This window comes from Ascaphus truei, unplaced genomic scaffold (genome assembly GCF_040206685.1).
Source record: "Ascaphus truei isolate aAscTru1 unplaced genomic scaffold, aAscTru1.hap1 HAP1_SCAFFOLD_1073, whole genome shotgun sequence".
Lineage (NCBI taxonomy): Eukaryota > Metazoa > Chordata > Amphibia > Anura > Ascaphidae > Ascaphus > Ascaphus truei.
The window spans coordinates 12,189-28,787 of record NW_027453939.1 but is presented as its reverse complement, the minus strand read 5'-3'; the positions used below and the strand labels follow the sequence as shown (position 1 = coordinate 28,787).

At 40.4% G+C, this 16,599-nt stretch overlaps 6 non-coding genes across 6 annotated transcripts; 1 reads left to right on the top strand and 5 right to left on the bottom strand.

Annotated features, from left to right (window-relative positions):
• Positions 1-553: 553 nt before the first annotated feature.
• TRNAF-GAA (transfer RNA phenylalanine (anticodon GAA)) lies at positions 554-625 on the bottom strand. The gene has a single exon. It is a non-coding gene; the product is annotated as a tRNA-Phe (tRNA).
• A 3,689-nt stretch (positions 626-4,314) lies between these two features.
• TRNAF-GAA (transfer RNA phenylalanine (anticodon GAA)) lies at positions 4,315-4,387 on the bottom strand. The gene has a single exon. It is a non-coding gene; the product is annotated as a tRNA-Phe (tRNA).
• A 643-nt stretch (positions 4,388-5,030) lies between these two features.
• TRNAE-CUC (transfer RNA glutamic acid (anticodon CUC)) lies at positions 5,031-5,103 on the top strand. Its single transcript has one exon. It is a non-coding gene; the product is annotated as a tRNA-Glu (tRNA).
• Positions 5,104-8,062: 2,959 nt separating this feature from the next.
• Positions 8,063-8,136, bottom strand: TRNAF-GAA (transfer RNA phenylalanine (anticodon GAA)). Its single transcript has one exon. It is a non-coding gene; the product is annotated as a tRNA-Phe (tRNA).
• A 3,712-nt stretch (positions 8,137-11,848) lies between these two features.
• TRNAF-GAA (transfer RNA phenylalanine (anticodon GAA)) lies at positions 11,849-11,921 on the bottom strand. Its single transcript has one exon. It is a non-coding gene; the product is annotated as a tRNA-Phe (tRNA).
• Positions 11,922-15,665: 3,744 nt separating this feature from the next.
• On the bottom strand, positions 15,666-15,737 carry TRNAF-GAA (transfer RNA phenylalanine (anticodon GAA)). The gene has a single exon. It is a non-coding gene; the product is annotated as a tRNA-Phe (tRNA).
• Between the last annotated feature and the right edge of the window lie 862 nt (positions 15,738-16,599).

Below are 16,599 nucleotides of genomic sequence, written 5' to 3'. Positions count from 1 at the left end.
TCATCAGAAAAATAGAAACAACATGCAGAACAACATCCAACTTTGCTGCCATTTGCTCATTAAATATTTTGACCAACACCAGTCTGTGAACTGTTGATGTTTAATGCTATGGTCACAAGCACAGCAGTATCGCCAATAATGCAAGACGGTTTTATGTATGTCTTCTTCGCGCTGAAGCCGGTGTCTCTTGGAGCTCTGGTGGAGGAACTATTCACCTGTCTTGATGTCTCAGAGCTTTCAGAGAGTAAAAAAACCTAGCAATAGTTTAGTTATTTTTGATGCCCGCCTCATATAAACAAAAATACAGCACACAATCCACTTTGCTTGCTCTCACTTATTGTATCATTTTGCCAATACCTATATGTGCAACACTGATTTTTAATGCTATTGTTTCATACTGTACGTTGCATTCATTCTTTGGTATCTCTTACAAAATGGTTGAACTGAATCAGAAGTCATATGGTGACAAATTGTTATTATTATTATTATTATTATGATTCTAAATAATGTAAAGGTTGCTCAATAAACCGCTGCTGGTATTGACAAAATCATCTGCCGAAACCCGGGATCGAACCAGGACCTTTAGATCTTCAGTCTAACGCTCTCCCAACTGAGCTATTTCGGCTATGCATGATTTTTGGACAGGGGTGTCTGGAGCGGATCTGAAGCACAATGTTAGAGATAGGCCAGAATAAGCTTCCTTGAAAAGGTGAATTTTCAGAGAGTCTGGGGGGGAATACAATATAAGACTTCATGGGAATAAGTGCAAACTGTAAACACTGTAAAATCTGGGGCATCCCTTCAATCTAGTACAATCTAGTATATATTATAATGCTTGAAACACTTTAAAATGTTGAATATTTTTCCTTTTCTTGTTCACTGTATTGGCAAACGCAGCAAGGTAAACAAAAGAGAGTATTTGCTACAATCAATAGCACTAACAGGCTTCAGTGAAGTCATCATATCAATCAGTGATCTCATGTAAAAGTAGAATGTCTGGAAGGCCTGGCCCTACTGACTACACACCAAAAAAATTGGAGAATGCGGGCATCGATCCCGCTACCGCTTACATGCAAAGCAAGCGCTCTACCATGTGAGCTAATTCCCCTCTTACATGAAAGTGCGTCAGTGCTGGCTGCTTCACTTCTGCAGGGCAAATCTGTCTGGGAACTTGCACTGCTGAATCCCAGTTATCAGACACAGCTGAATGTCCAGGGCTGTGGATGATTGGGTGAGAAGGAGAGTTGAATCATCGGAGCCCAGTAAAGTAGACCCTTTGTCGCCATACTAGCATCTTCCCTGGTTGTCTAGTGGTTAGGATTCGGCGCTCTCACCGCCGCGGCCCGCGTTCGATTCCCAGTCAGGGAAAGAAAGCTGATTCTTTTTTTGTTCATATCTTAAGTTACTGTTGACAGAAATGTCATTTTATTTCCCCCATTGATTTTAGACTTGCGCAAACCCATCTCTTGCTAATTCAATTCCGAAAACAGAAAGGATAATGGAAGTGACTGTAAGAATTGTATTCATTGCGCATGTCAATTGAAATATTGCAAGAAGAGAATGCGCTAGTCGGGGAAAGTTATACATACACACCTACATACTTATGAACATAAATTGCTTCAATATCATTTTCTTAGCCGACATTTTGGTTTTATTTGAACATTTGTAGTAATTATAATCATACTCAATCAATTTATTATATTATGATGATTTCCAGTCACCAGGACTCAGGACGAGATTGCCACGCCATTGAGTACCGCCACCTACCCCATCACACAAACACACACACACACACACACAAAATGTATATTGGTAACAATAATTTAAAAAGGGGGAATTAAAATGGCCGAAGTGGGCAATGTATAATTGTGTACAGATCCATAAACCGACCCCTGAGCATGTATATACCTATAAGCATGTACAGTGTTGTTTGTTACAGCGGTTTCCAAATTATTTCCATTTGAAAGATTTCATTTTTCTGAAATGGAGCAAGCAAATTGTATGAAAATTGAACAAAAGTTACAAAAGAATACATGGATGTTTCGTATCCAGAGTCAGGTGGATGAGATGAGATGGGGACATGTTCATATTGTAACTGTACATTACTAAAAGAAGGCTTTTTTCTATACAGATAAGGTGTTTTAAAAAAACATGCAATACACACTCACACACACAATGCAAAACTGTAACTGTTTCATACGCTCATAATATACATTTTCTTTAACTGTGCACGCAATGTCCTTGTATATAATGTATACCCTGTTCATGTATGTAACTGTACTTGTAACCATGTTACTATTTGTTTTACTCTGTGCCCAGGACATACTTGAAAACGAGAGGTAACTCTCAATGTATTACTTCCTGGTAAAATATTTTATACATAAATAAAATGCACACTCACACACACAAATGCAAAATGCACACACAAAAGCCAAAAAGATGGTACTGCAAACACTAATTAACACCAAAGGGATGTGCCTATTGCTAAAATATGCAGCAGCAGCAGCAGCAGCGGCAGCACCCCTGTTATCTATGGATGGGACTGATACCCCCTGCAGACACAGGCACACACACGCGCACACACGCGCACACACGCACAGAGGGGTCTGTAAGTGTGACAGGGCACGCCAGCTTCGCCACCAGGCACTCCTTCTTGAATTAAAATAAACCTATCTCCTTACCTCTTTGTGGATGCACCCTCTTTACCAACAAGAGGGACAGGACCAGCTCTCCTCAGCTTCCATTTACCCTTCCTTTCCTCTCTCACTTGAAACTTTCTACCCCTGAGAGAGTGGGTGGGAGGGAGATAGAGCAAGAAACAGCGCCCCAAAACCTGTCCCATTAACAGCAGAAGCAGCACAGGCTTCTGTCCCTCTGCTCCTCTCCTCTCCTCTCCTCTCACTCCATTCATTTGCATGGGAGGGAGGAGCCTCTCTCTCTCTCTCTCTCTCTCTCTCTCTCTCTCTCTCTCTCTCTCTCTCTCTCTCCCTCTCCCTCTCTCTCCCTCTCTCTCTCTCTCTCTCTCTCTCTCTCTCTCTCTCTCTCTTCACCTAGCAGCCAGTATATGTGATGATGTCACAATGCGTCTCTAACATCACAGACATATGCTGACATTATCACACAGGCTGACTGGCCATTAAGAGACAGAGAGGCAGATAGAGACACACTGACAAATGCATACACTGAAGGTACAGGCAGCATGCAGCTTCTGCACCATAAAAGTACATTTGAATCAAAAAGAATGATGATGTCTTTTAAGTGTGGCTCTATTGAAGTTTTGGGGTGTAAGTGTCAAGACAATCTTGGCAAAAAACGGAGGCATCATTTCAACCATTTAATCAATATGTGCTTTAGATGACACTATCCTACATTCTGCATGGATATAATAATAATAATATTATTAAAAATAATATTAATAATAATAATAATAATAGATACCATGGGAAAATAATAGGAGACATAATGGAAATATTATCCAGTTTGTCACCATAAGGGGAATATACATAGCGCTTCACAGCAATAATACAAGTGACAAAACTGGAATATAATAAATATATGGCTAGGGATACAGTATCCTACAGGTACATCTGTCATGGATATAATAATAAGAGACATCATGGGAAAATTATAGGAAACATAATGGTAAAAAGCGCTACAGACATAAAAGGAAAGATCCGGAAAAAGAGTTGCTGCTCCCCCGAAGAGCTTACAGTCTAAGTCTATACATAACAAGATACTATGTGTATCCATTTTGTGACCATTTCTGTCATCAGAAAATAGAAACAACATGCAGAACACATCCAACTTTGCTGCCATTTGCTCATTAAATATTTTGACCAACACCAGTCTGTGAACTGTTGATGTTTAATGCTATGGTCACAAGCACAGCAGTATCGCCAATAATGCAAGACGGTTTTATGTATGTCTTCTTCGCGCTGAAGCCGGTGTCTCTTGGAGCTCTGGTGGAGGAACTATTCACCTGTCTTGATGTCTCAGAGCTTTCAGAGAGTATAAAACCTAGCAATAGTTTAGTTATTTTGATGCCCGCCTCATATAAACAAAATACAGCACACAATCCACTTTGCTGGCTCTCACTTATTGTATCATTTTGCCAATACCTATATGTGCAACACTGATTTTTAATGCTATTGTTTCATACTGTACGTTGCATTCATTCTTTGGTATCTCTTACAAAATGGTTGAACTGAATCAGAAGTCATATGGTGACAAATTGTTATTATTATTATTATTATTATGATTCTAAATAATGTAAAGGTTGCTCAATAAACCGCTGCTGGTATTGACAAAATCATCTGCCGAAACCCGGGATCGAACCAGGGACCTTTAGATCTTCAGTCTAACGCTCTCCCAACTGAGCTATTTCGGCTATGCATGATTTTTGGACAGGTGTCTGGAGCGGATCTGAAGCACAATGTTAGAGATAGGCCAGATAAGCTTCCTTGAAAAGGTGAATTTTCAGAGAGTCTGGGGGAATACAATATAAGACTTCATGGAATAAGTGCAAACTGTAAACACTGTAAAATCTGGGGCATCCCTTCAATCTAGTACAATCTAGTATATATTATAATGCTTGAAACACTTTAAAATGTTGAATTTTTCCTTTCTTGTTCACTGTATTGGCAAACGCAGCAAGGTAAACAAAGAGAGTATTTGCTACAATCAATAGCACTAACAGGCTTCAGTGAAGTCATCATATCAATCAGTGATCTCATGTAAAAGTAGAATGTCTGGAAGGCCTGGCCCTACTGACTACACACCAAAAAACTTGGAGAATGCGGGCATCGATCCGCTACCTCTTACATGCAAAGCAAGCGCTCTACCATGTGAGCTAATTCCCCTCTTACATGAAAGTGCGTCAGTGCTGGCTGCTTCACTTTCTGCAGGGCAAATCTGTCTGGGAACTTGCAAGACACAGCTGAATGTCCAGGGCTGTGGATGATTGGGTGAGAAGGAGGAGTTGAATCATCGGAGCCCAGTAAGTAGACCCTTTGTCGCCATACTAGGCATCTTCCCTGGTTGTCTAGTGGTTAGGATTCGGCGCTCTCACCGCCGCGGCCCCGCGTTCGATTCCCGGTCAGGGAAAGAAAGCTGATTCTTTTTTGTTCATATCTTAAGTTACTGTTGACAGAAATGTCATTTTATTTCCCCCCATTGATTTTAGACTTGCGCAAACCCATCTCTTGCTAATTCAATTCCGAAAACAGAAAGGATAATGGAAGTGACTGTAAGAATTGTATTCATTGCGCATGTCAATTGAAATATTGCAAGAAGAGAATGCGCTAGTCGGGAAAGTTATACATACACACCTACATACTTATGAACATAAATTGCTTCAATATCATTTCTTAGCCGACATTTGGTTTATTATTGAACATTTGTAGTAATTATAATCATACTCAATCAATGTATTATATTATGATGATTTCCAGTCACCAGGACTCAGGACGAGATTGCCACGGCCATTGAGTAACCCGCCACCTACCCCATCACACAAACACACACACACACACACACACACAAAATGTATATTTGGGTAACAATAATTTAAAAAGGGGGAATTAAATGGCCGAAGTGGGCAATGTATAATTGTGTACAGATCCATAAACCGACCCCTGAGCATGTATATACCTATAAGCATGTACAGTGTTGTTTGTTACAGCGGTTTCCAAATTATTTCCATTTGAAAGATTTCATTTTTCTGAAATGGAGCAAGCAAATTGTATGAAAATTGAACAAAAGTTACAAAAAGAATACATGGATGTTTCGTATCCAGAGTCAGGTGGATGAGATGAGATGGGGACATGTTCATATTGTAACTGTACATTACTAAAAGAAGGCTTTTTTTTTCTATACAGATAAGGTGTTTTTAAAAAAACATGCAAATACACACTCACACACACAAATGCAAAACTGTAACTGTTTCATACGCTCATAATATACATTTTCTTTAACTGTGCACGCAATGTCTTGTATATAATGTATACCCTGTTCATGTATGTAACTGTACTTGTAACCATGTACTATTTGTTTTACTCTGTGCCCAGGACATACTTGAAAACGAGAGGTAACTCTCAATGTATTACTTCCTGGTAAAATATTTTATAAATAAATAAAATGCACACTCACACACCAAATGCAAAATGCACACACAAAGCCAAAAAGATGGTACTGCAAACACTAATTAACACCAAAGGGATGTGCCTAGTGCTAAAAATATGAGCAGCAGCAGCAGCCAGCGGCAGCACCCCTGTTATCTATGGATGGGGACTGATACCCCCTGCAGACACAGGCACACACACGCGCACACACGCGCACACACGCGCACACCACGCACAGAGGGGTCTGTAGTGTGACAGGGCACGCCAGCTTCGCCACCAGGCACTCCTTCTTGAATTAAAATAAACCTATCTCCTTACCTCTTTGTGGATGCCACCCTCTTTACCAACAAGAGGGACAGGACCAGCTCTCCTCAGCTTCCATTTACCCTTCCTTTCCTCTCTCACTTGAAAACTTTCTACCCCTGAGAGAGTGGGTGGGAGGGAGATAGAGCAAGAAACAGCGCCCCAAAAACCTGTCCCATTAACAGCAGAAGCAGCACAGGCTTCTGTCCCTCTGCTCCTCTCCTCTCCTCTCCTCTCCTCTCACTCCATTCATTTGCATGGGAGGGGAGGAGCCTCTCTCTCTCTCTCTCTCTCTCTCTCTCTCTCTCTCTCTCTCTCTCTCCTCTCTCTCTCTCTCCCTCTCTCTCTCTCTCTTTCTCTCTCTCTCTCTTCACCTAGCAGCCAGTATATGTGATGATGTCACAATGCGTCTCTAACATCACAGACATATGCTGACATCATCACACAGGCTGACTGGCCATTAAGAGACAGAGAGGCAGATAGAGACACACTGACAAATGCATACACTGAAAGCACAGGCAGCATGCAGCTTCTGCACCATAAAAGTACATTTGAATCAAAAGAATGATGATGTCTTTTAAGTGTGGCTCTATTGAAGTTTTGGGGTGTAAGTGTCAAGACAATCTTGGCAAAAAACGGAGGCATCATTTTCACCATTTAATCAATATGTGCTTTTAGATGACACTATCCTACATTCTGCCATGGATATAATAATAATAATATTATTAAAAATAATATTAATAATAATAATAATAATAGATACCATGGGAAAATAATAGGAGACATAATTGGAAATATTATCCAGTTTGTCACCATAAGGGGAATATACATAGCGCTTCACAGCAATAATACAAGTGACAAAACTGGAATATAATAAATATATGGCTAGGGATACAGTATCCTACAGTACATCTGTCATGGATATAATAATAAGAGACATCATGGGAAAATTATAGGAAACATAATGGTAAAAAGCGCTACAGACATAAAAGGAAAGATCCGGAAAAAGAGTTGCTGCTCCCCCGAAGAGCTTACAGTCTAAGTCTATACATAACAAGATACTATGTGTATCCATTTTGTGACCATTTCTGTCATCAGAAAATAGAAACAACATGCAGAACACATCCAACTTTGCTGCCATTTGCTCATTAAATATTTTGACCAACACCAGTCTGTGAACTGTTGATGTTTAATGCTATGGTCACAAGCACAGCAGTATCGCCAATAATTGCAAGACGGTTTTATGTATGTCTTCTTCGCGCTGAAGCCGGTGTCTCTTGGAGCTCTGGTGGAGGAACTATTCACCTGTCTTGATGTCTCAGAGCTTTCAGAGAGTAAAAAACCTAGCAATAGTTTAGTTATTTGATGCCCGCCTCATATAAACAAAATACAGCACACAATCCACTTTGCTTGCTCTCACTTATTGTATCATTTTGCCAATACCTATATGTGCAACACTGATTTTTAATGCTATTGTTTCATACTGTACGTTGCATTCATTCTTTGGTATCATCTTACAAAATGGTTGAACTGAATCAGAAGTCATATGGTGACAAATTGTTATTATTATTATTATTATTATGATTCTAAATAATGTAAAGGTTGCTCAATAAACCGCTGCTGGTATTGACAAAATCATCTGCCGAAACCCGGGATCGAACCAGGGACCTTTAGATCTTCAGTCTAACGCTCTCACCAACTGAGCTATTTCGGCTATGCATGATTTTTGGACAGGTGTCTGGAGCGGATCTGAAGCACAATGTTAGAGATAGGCCAGATAAGCTTCCTTGAAAAGGTGAATTTTCAGAGAGTCTGGGGGGAATAACAATATAAGACTTCATGGAATAAGTGCAAACTGTAAACACTGTAAAATCTGGGGCATCCCTTCAATCTAGTACAATCTAGTATATATTATAATGCTTGAAACACTTTAAAATGTTGAATTTTTCCTTTTCCTTGTTCACTGTATTGGCAAACGCAGCAAGGTAAACAAAAGAGAGTATTTGCTACAATCAATAGCACTAACAGGCTTCAGTGAAGTCATCATATCAATCAGTGATCTCATGTAAAAGTAGAATGTCTGGAAGGCTGGCCCTACTGACTACACACCAAAAAACTTGGAGAATGCGGGCATCGATCCCGCTACCTCTTACATGCAAAGCAAAGCGCTCTACCATGTGAGCTAATTCCCCTCTTACATGAAAGTGCGTCAGTGCTGGCTGCTTCACTTTCTGCAGGGCAAATCTGTCTGGGAACTTGCACTGCTGAATCCCAGTTATCAGACACAGCTGAATGTCCAGGGCTGTGGATGATTGGGTGAGAAGGAGAGTTGAATCATCGGAGCCCAGTAAGTAGACCCCTTTGTCGCCATACTAGGCATCTTCCCTGGTTGTCTAGTGGTTAGGATTCGGCGCTCCTCACCGCCGCGGCCCGCGTTCGATTCCCCGGTCCAGGGAAAGAAAGCTGATTCTTTTTTGTTCATATCTTAAGTTACTGTTGACAGAAATGTCATTTTATTTCCCCCCATTGATTTTAGACTTGCGCAAACCCATCTCTTGCTAATTCAATTCCGAAAACAGAAAGGATAATGGAAGTGACTGTAAGAATTGTATTCATTGCGCATGTCAATTGAAATATTGCAAGAAGAGAATGCGCTAGTCGGGGAAAGTTATACATACACACCTACATACTTATGAACATTAAATTGCTTCAATATCATTTCTTAGCCGACATTTTGGTTTTATTTGAACATTTGTAGTAATTATAATCATACTCAATCAATTTATTATATTATGATGATTTCAGTCACCAGGACTCAGGACGAGATTGCCACGGCCATTGAGTACCGCCACCTACCCCATCACACAAACACACACACACACACACACACACAAAATGTATATTGGTAACAATAATTTAAAAAGGGGGAATTAAAATGGCCGAAGTGGGCAATGTATAATTGTGTACAGATCCATAAACCGACCCCTGAGCATGTATATACCTATAAGCATGTACAGTGTTGTTTGTTACAGCGGTTTCCAAATTATTTCCATTTGAAAGATTTCATTTTCTGAAATGGAGCAAGCAAATTGTATGAAAATTGAACAAAAGTTACAAAAGAATACATGGATGTTTCGTATCCAGAGTCAGGTGGATGAGATGAGATGGGGACATGTTCATATTGTAACTGTACATTACTAAAAGAAGGCTTTTTTCTATACAGATAAGGTGTTTTAAAAAAAACATGCAATACACACTCACACACACAAATGCAAAACTGTAACTGTTTCATACGCTCATAATATACATTTTCTTTAACTGTGCACGCAATGTCTTGTATATAATGTATACCCTGTTCATGTATGTAACTGTACTTGTAACCATGTACTATTTGTTTTACTCTGTGCCCAGGACATACTTGAAACGAGAGGTAACTCTCAATGTATTACTTCCTGGTAAAATATTTTATAAATAAATAAAATGCACACTCACACACACAAATGCAAAATGCACACACAAAAGCCAAAAGATGGTACTGCAAACACTAATTAACACCAAAGGGATGTGCCTATTGCTAAAATATGAGCAGCAGCAGCAGCAGCGGCAGCACCCCTGTTATCTATGGATGGGACTGATACCCCCTGCAGACACAGGCACACACACGCGCACACACGCGCACACACGCACAGAGGGGTCTGTAGTGTGACAGGGCACGCCAGCTTCGCCACCAGGCACTCCTTCTTGAATTAAAATAAACCTATCTCCTTACCTCTTTGTGGATGCACCCTCTTTACCAACAAGAGGGACAGGACCAGCTCTCCTCAGCTTCCATTTACCCTTCCTTTCCTCTCTCACTTGAAAACTTTCTACCCCTGAGAGAGTGGGTGGGAGGAGATAGAGCAAGAAACAGCGCCCCAAAACCTGTCCCATTAACAGCAGAAGCAGCACAGGCTTCTGTCCCTCTGCTCCTCTCCTCTCCTCTCCTCTCCTCTCACTCCATTCATTTGCATGGGAGGGAGGAGCCTCTCCTCTCTCTCTCTCTCTCTCTCTCTCTCTCTCTCTCTCTCTCTCTCTCTCTCTCTCTCTCTCTCTCTCTCTCTCCCTCTCCTCTCTCTCCCTCTCTCTCTCTCTCTCTCTCTCTCTCTCTCTCTCTCTTCACCTAGCAGCCAGTATATGTGATGATGTCACAATGCGTCTCTAACATCACAGACATATGCTGACATCATCACACAGGCTGACTGGCCATTAAGAGACAGAGAGGCAGATAGAGGACACACTGACAAATGCATACACTGAAGGCACAGGCAGCATGCAGCTTCTGCACCATAAAAGTACATTTGAATCAAAAAGAATGATGATGTCTTTTAAGTGTGGCTCTATTGAAGTTTTGGGGTGTAAGTGTCAAGACAATCTTGGCAAAAAACGGAGGCATCATTTTCAACCATTTAATCAATATGTGCTTTTAGATGACACTATCCTACATTCTGCATGGATATAATAATAATAATATTATTAAAAATAATATTAATAATAATAATAATAATAGATACCATGGGAAAATAATAGGAGACATAATGGAAATATTATCCAGTTTGTCACCATAAGGGGAATATACATAGCGCTTCACAGCAATAATACAAGTGACAAACTGGAATATAATAAATATATGGCTAGGGATACAGTATCCTACAGTACATCTGTCATGGATATAATAATAAGAGACATCATGGGAAAATTATAGGAAACATAATGGTAAAAAGCGCTACAGACATAAAAGGAAAGATCCGGAAAAAGAGTTGCTGCTCCCCCGAAGAGCTTACAGTCTAAGTCTATACATAACAAGATACTATGTGTATCCATTTTGTGACCATTTCTGTCATCAGAAAATAGAAACAACATGCAGAACACATCCAACTTTGCTGCCATTTGCTCATTAAATATTTTGACCAACACCAGTCTGTGAACTGTTGATGTTTAATGCTATGGTCACAAGCACAGCAGTATCGCCAATAATGCAAGACGGTTTTATGTATGTCTTCTTCGCGCTGAAGCCGGTGTCTCTTGGAGCTCTGGTGGAGGAACTATTCACCTGTCTTGATGTCTCAGAGCTTTCAGAGAGTAAAAAACCTAGCAATAGTTTAGTTATTTTGATGCCCGCCTCATATAAACAAAATACAGCACACAATCCACTTTGCTTGCTCTCACTTATTGTATCATTTTGCCAATACCTATATGTGCAACACTGATTTTTAATGCTATTGTTTCATACTGTACGTTGCATTCATTCTTTGGTATCTCTTACAAAATGGTTGAACTGAATCAGAAGGTCATATGGGTGACAAATTGTTATTATTATTATTATTATTATGATTCTAAATAATGTAAAGGTTGCTCAATAAATCGCTGCTGGTATTGACAAAATCATCTGCCGAAACCCGGGATCGAACCAGGGACCTTTAGATCTTCAGTCTAACGCTCTCCCAACTGAGCTATTTCGGCTATGCATGATTTTTGGACAGGTGTCTGGAGCGGATCTGAAGCACAATGTTAGAGATAGGCCAGATAAGCTTCTTGAAAAGGTGAATTTTCAGAGAGTCTGGGGGAATACAATATAAGACTTCATGGGAATAAGTGCAAAACTGTAAACACTGTAAAATCTGGGGCATCCCTTCAATCTAGTACAATCTAGTATATATTATAATGCTTGAAACACTTTAAAATGTTGAATTTTTTCCTTTTCTTGTTCACTGTATTGGCAAACGCAGCAAGGTAAACAAAAGAGAGTATTTGCTACAATCAATGAGCACTAACAGGCTTCAGTGAAGTCATCATATCAATCAGTGATCTCATGTAAAAGTAGAATGTCTGGAAGGCCTGGCCCTACTGACTACACATCCAAAAAACTTGGAGAATGCGGGCATCGATCCCGCTACCTCTTATCATGCAAAGCAAGCGCTCTACCATGTGAGCTAATTCCCCTCTACATGAAAGTGCGTCAGTGCTGGCTGCTTCACTTTCTGCAGGGCAAATCTGTCTGGGAACTTGCACTGCTGAATCCCAGTTATCAGACACAGCTGAATGTCCAGGGCTGTGGATGATTGGGTGAGAAGGAGAGTTGAATCATCGGAGCCCAGTAAGTAGACCCTTTGTCGCCATACTAGGCATCTTCCCTGGTTGTCTAGTGGTTAGGATTCGGCGCTCTCACCGCCGCGGCCCGCGTTCGATTCCCGGTCAGGGAAAGAAAGCTGATTCTTTTTTTGTTCATATCTTAAGTTACTGTTGACAGAAATGTCATTTTATTTCCCCCCATTGATTTTAGACTTGCGCAAACCCATCTCTTGCTAATTCAATTCCGAAAACAGAAAGGATAATGGAAGTGACTGTAAGAATTGTATTCATTGCGCATGTCAATTGAAATATTGCAAGAAGAGAATGCGCTAGTCGGGGAAAGTTATACATACACACCTACATACTTATGAACATAAATTGCTTCAATATCATTTCTTAGCCGACATTTTGGTTTTATTTTGAACATTTGTAGTAATTATAATCATACTCAATCAATTTATTATATTATGATGATTTCCAGTCACCAGGACTCAGGACGAGATTGCCACGGCCATTGAGTACCGCCACCTACCCCATCACACAAACACACACACACACACACACACAAAATGTATATTGGTAACAATAATTTAAAAAGGGGGAATTAAAATGGCCGAAGTGGGCAATGTATAATTGTGTACAGATCCATAAACCGACCCCTGAGCATGTATATACCTATAAGCATGTACAGTGTTGTTTGTTACAGCGGTTTCCAAATTATTTCCATTTGAAAGATTTCATTTTTCTGAAATGGAGCAAGCAAATTGTATGAAAATTGAACAAAAGTTACAAAAGAATACATGGATGTTTCGTATCCAGAGTCAGGTGGATGAGATGAGATGGGGACATGTTCATATTGTAACTGTACATTACTAAAAGAAGGCTTTTTTTCTATACAGATAAGGTGTTTTAAAAAACATGCAATACACACTCACACACACAAATGCAAAACTGTAACTGTTTCATACGCTCATATATACATTTTCTTTAACTGTGCACGCAATGTCTTGTACAGTATATAATGTATACCCTGTTCATGTATGTAACTGTACTTGTAACCATGTACTATTTGTTTACTCTGTGCCCAGGACATACTTGAAAACGAGAGGTAACTCTCAATGTATTACTTCCTGGTAAAATATTTTATAATAAATAAAATGCACACTCACACACACAAATGCAAAATGCACACACAAAAGCCAAAAAGATGGTACTGCAAACACTAATTAACACCAAAGGGATGTGCCTATTGCTAAAATATGAGCAGCAGCAGCAGCGGCAGCACCCCTGTTATCTATGGATGGGACTGATACCCCCTGCAGACACAGGCACACACACGCGCACACACGCGCACTACACGCGCACCACACGCACAGAGGGGTCTGTAGTGTGACAGGGCACGCCAGCTTCGCCACCAGGCACTCCTTCTTGAATTAAAATAAACCTATCTCCTTACCTCTTTGTGGATGCACCCTCTTTACCAACAAGAGGGAACAGGACCCAGCTCTCCTCAGCTTCCATTTACCCTTCCTTTCCTCTCTCACTTGAAAACTTTCTACCCCCTGAGAGAGTCGGTGGGAGGGAGATAGAGCAAGAAACAGCGCCCCAAAACCTGTCCCATTAACAGCAGAAGCAGCACAGGCTTCTGTCCCTCTGCTCCTCTCCTCTCCTCTCCTCTCACTCCATTCATTTGCATGGGAGGGAGGAGCCTCTCTCTCTCTCTCTCTCTCTCTCTCTCTCTCTCTCCTCTCTCTTTCTCTGTCTCTCTCTCTCTCTCTCTCCCTCTCTCTCCCTCTCTCTCCCTCTCTCTCTCTCTCTCTCTCTCTCTCTCTCCTCTCTCTCTCTCTCTCTCTTCACCTAGCAGCCAGTATATGTGATGATGTCACAATGCGTCTCTAACATCACAGACATATGCTGACATCATCACACAGGCCTGGACTGGCCATTAAGAGACAGAGAGGCAGATAGAGACACACTGACAAATGCATACACTGAAGGCACAGGGCAGCATGCAGCTTCTGCACCATAAAAGTACATTTGAATCAAAAAGAATGATGATGTCTTTTAAGTGTGGCTCTATTGAAGTTTTGGGGTGTAAGTGTCAAGACAATCTTGGCAAAAAAACGGAGGCATCATTTTCAACCATTTAATCAATATGTGCTTTTAGATGACACTATCCTACATTCTGCATGGATATAATAATAATAATATTATTTAAAAATAATATTAATAATAATAATAATAATAATAATAGATACCATGGGAAAATAATAGGAGACATAATGGAAATATTATCCAGTTTGTCACCATAAGGGGAATATACATAGCGCTTCACAGCAATAATACAAGTGACAAAACTGGAATATAATAAATATATGGCTAGGGATACAGTATCCTACAGTACATCTGTCATGGATATAATAATAAGAGACATTCATGGGAAAATTATAGGAAACATAATGGTAAAAAGCGCTACAGACATAAAAGGAAAGATCCGGAAAAAAGAGTTGCTGCTCCCCCGAAGAGCTTACAGTCTAAGTCTATACATAACAAGATACTATGTGTATCCATTTTGTGACCATTTCTGTCATCAGAAAATAGAAACAACATGCAGAACACATCCAACTTTGCTGCCATTTGCTCATTAAATATTTTGACCAACACCAGTCTGTGAACTGTTGATGTTTAATGCTATGGTCACAAGCACAGCAGTATCGCCAATAATGCAAGACGGTTTTATGTATGTCTTCTTCGCGCTGAAGCCGGTGTCTCTTGGAGCTCTGGTGGAGGAACTATTCACCTGTCTTGATGTCTCAGAGCTTTCAGAGAGTAAAAAACCTAGCAATAGTTTAGTTATTTTGATGCCCGCCTCATATAAACAAAATACAGCACACAATCCACTTTGCTTGCTCTCACTTATTGTATCATTTTGCCAATACCTATATGTGCAACACTGATTTTTAATGCTATTGTTTCATACTGTACGTTGCATTCATTCTTTGGTATCTCTTACAAAATGGTTGAACTGAATCAGAAGTCATATGGTGACAAATTGTTATTATTATTATTATTATTATTATGATCTAAATAATGTAAAGGTTGCTCAATAAACCGCTGCTGGTTTGACAAATCATCTGCCGAACCCGGGATCGAACCAGGGACCTTTAGATCTTCAGTCTAACGCTCTCCCAACTGAGCTATTTCGGCTATGCATGATTTTTGGACAGTGTCCTGGAGCGGATCTGAAGCACAATGTTAGAGATAGGCAGATAAGCTTCCTTGAAAGGTGAATTTCAGAGAGTCTGGGGGAATACAATATAAGACTTCATGGGAATAAGTGCAAACTGTAAACACTGTAAAATCTGGGGCATCCTTCAATCTAGTACAATCTAGTATATATTATAATGCTTGAAACACTTTAAAATGTTGAATTTTTCCTTTTCTTGTTCACTGTATTGGCAAACGCAGCAAGGTAAACAAAAGAGAGTATTTGCTACAATCAATAGCACTAACAGGCTTCAGTGAAGTCATCATATCAATCAGTGATCTCATGTAAAAGTAGAATGTCTGGAAGGCTGGCCCTACTGACTACACACCAAAAAACTTGGAGAATGCGGGCATCGATCCCGCTACCTCTTACATGCCAAAGCAAGCGCTCTACCATGTGAGCTAATTCCCCTCTTACATGAAAGTGCGTCAGTGCTGGCTGCTTCACTTTCTGCAGGGCAAATCTGTCTGGGAACTTGCACTGCTGAATCCCAGTTATCAGACACAGCTGAATGTCCAGGGCTGTGGGATGATTGGGTGAGAAGGAGAGTTGAATCATCGGAGCCCAGTAAGTAGACCCTTTGTCGCCATACTAGGCATCTTCCCTGGTTGTCTAGTGGTTAGGATTCGGCGCTCTCACCGCCGCGGCCCGCGTTCGATTCCCGGTCAGGGAAAGAAAGCTGATTCTTTTTTTGTTCATATCTTAAGTTACTGTTGACAGAAATGTCATTTTATTTCCCCCCATTGATTTTAGACTTGCGCAAACCCATCTCTTGCTAATTCAATTCCGAAAACAGAAAGG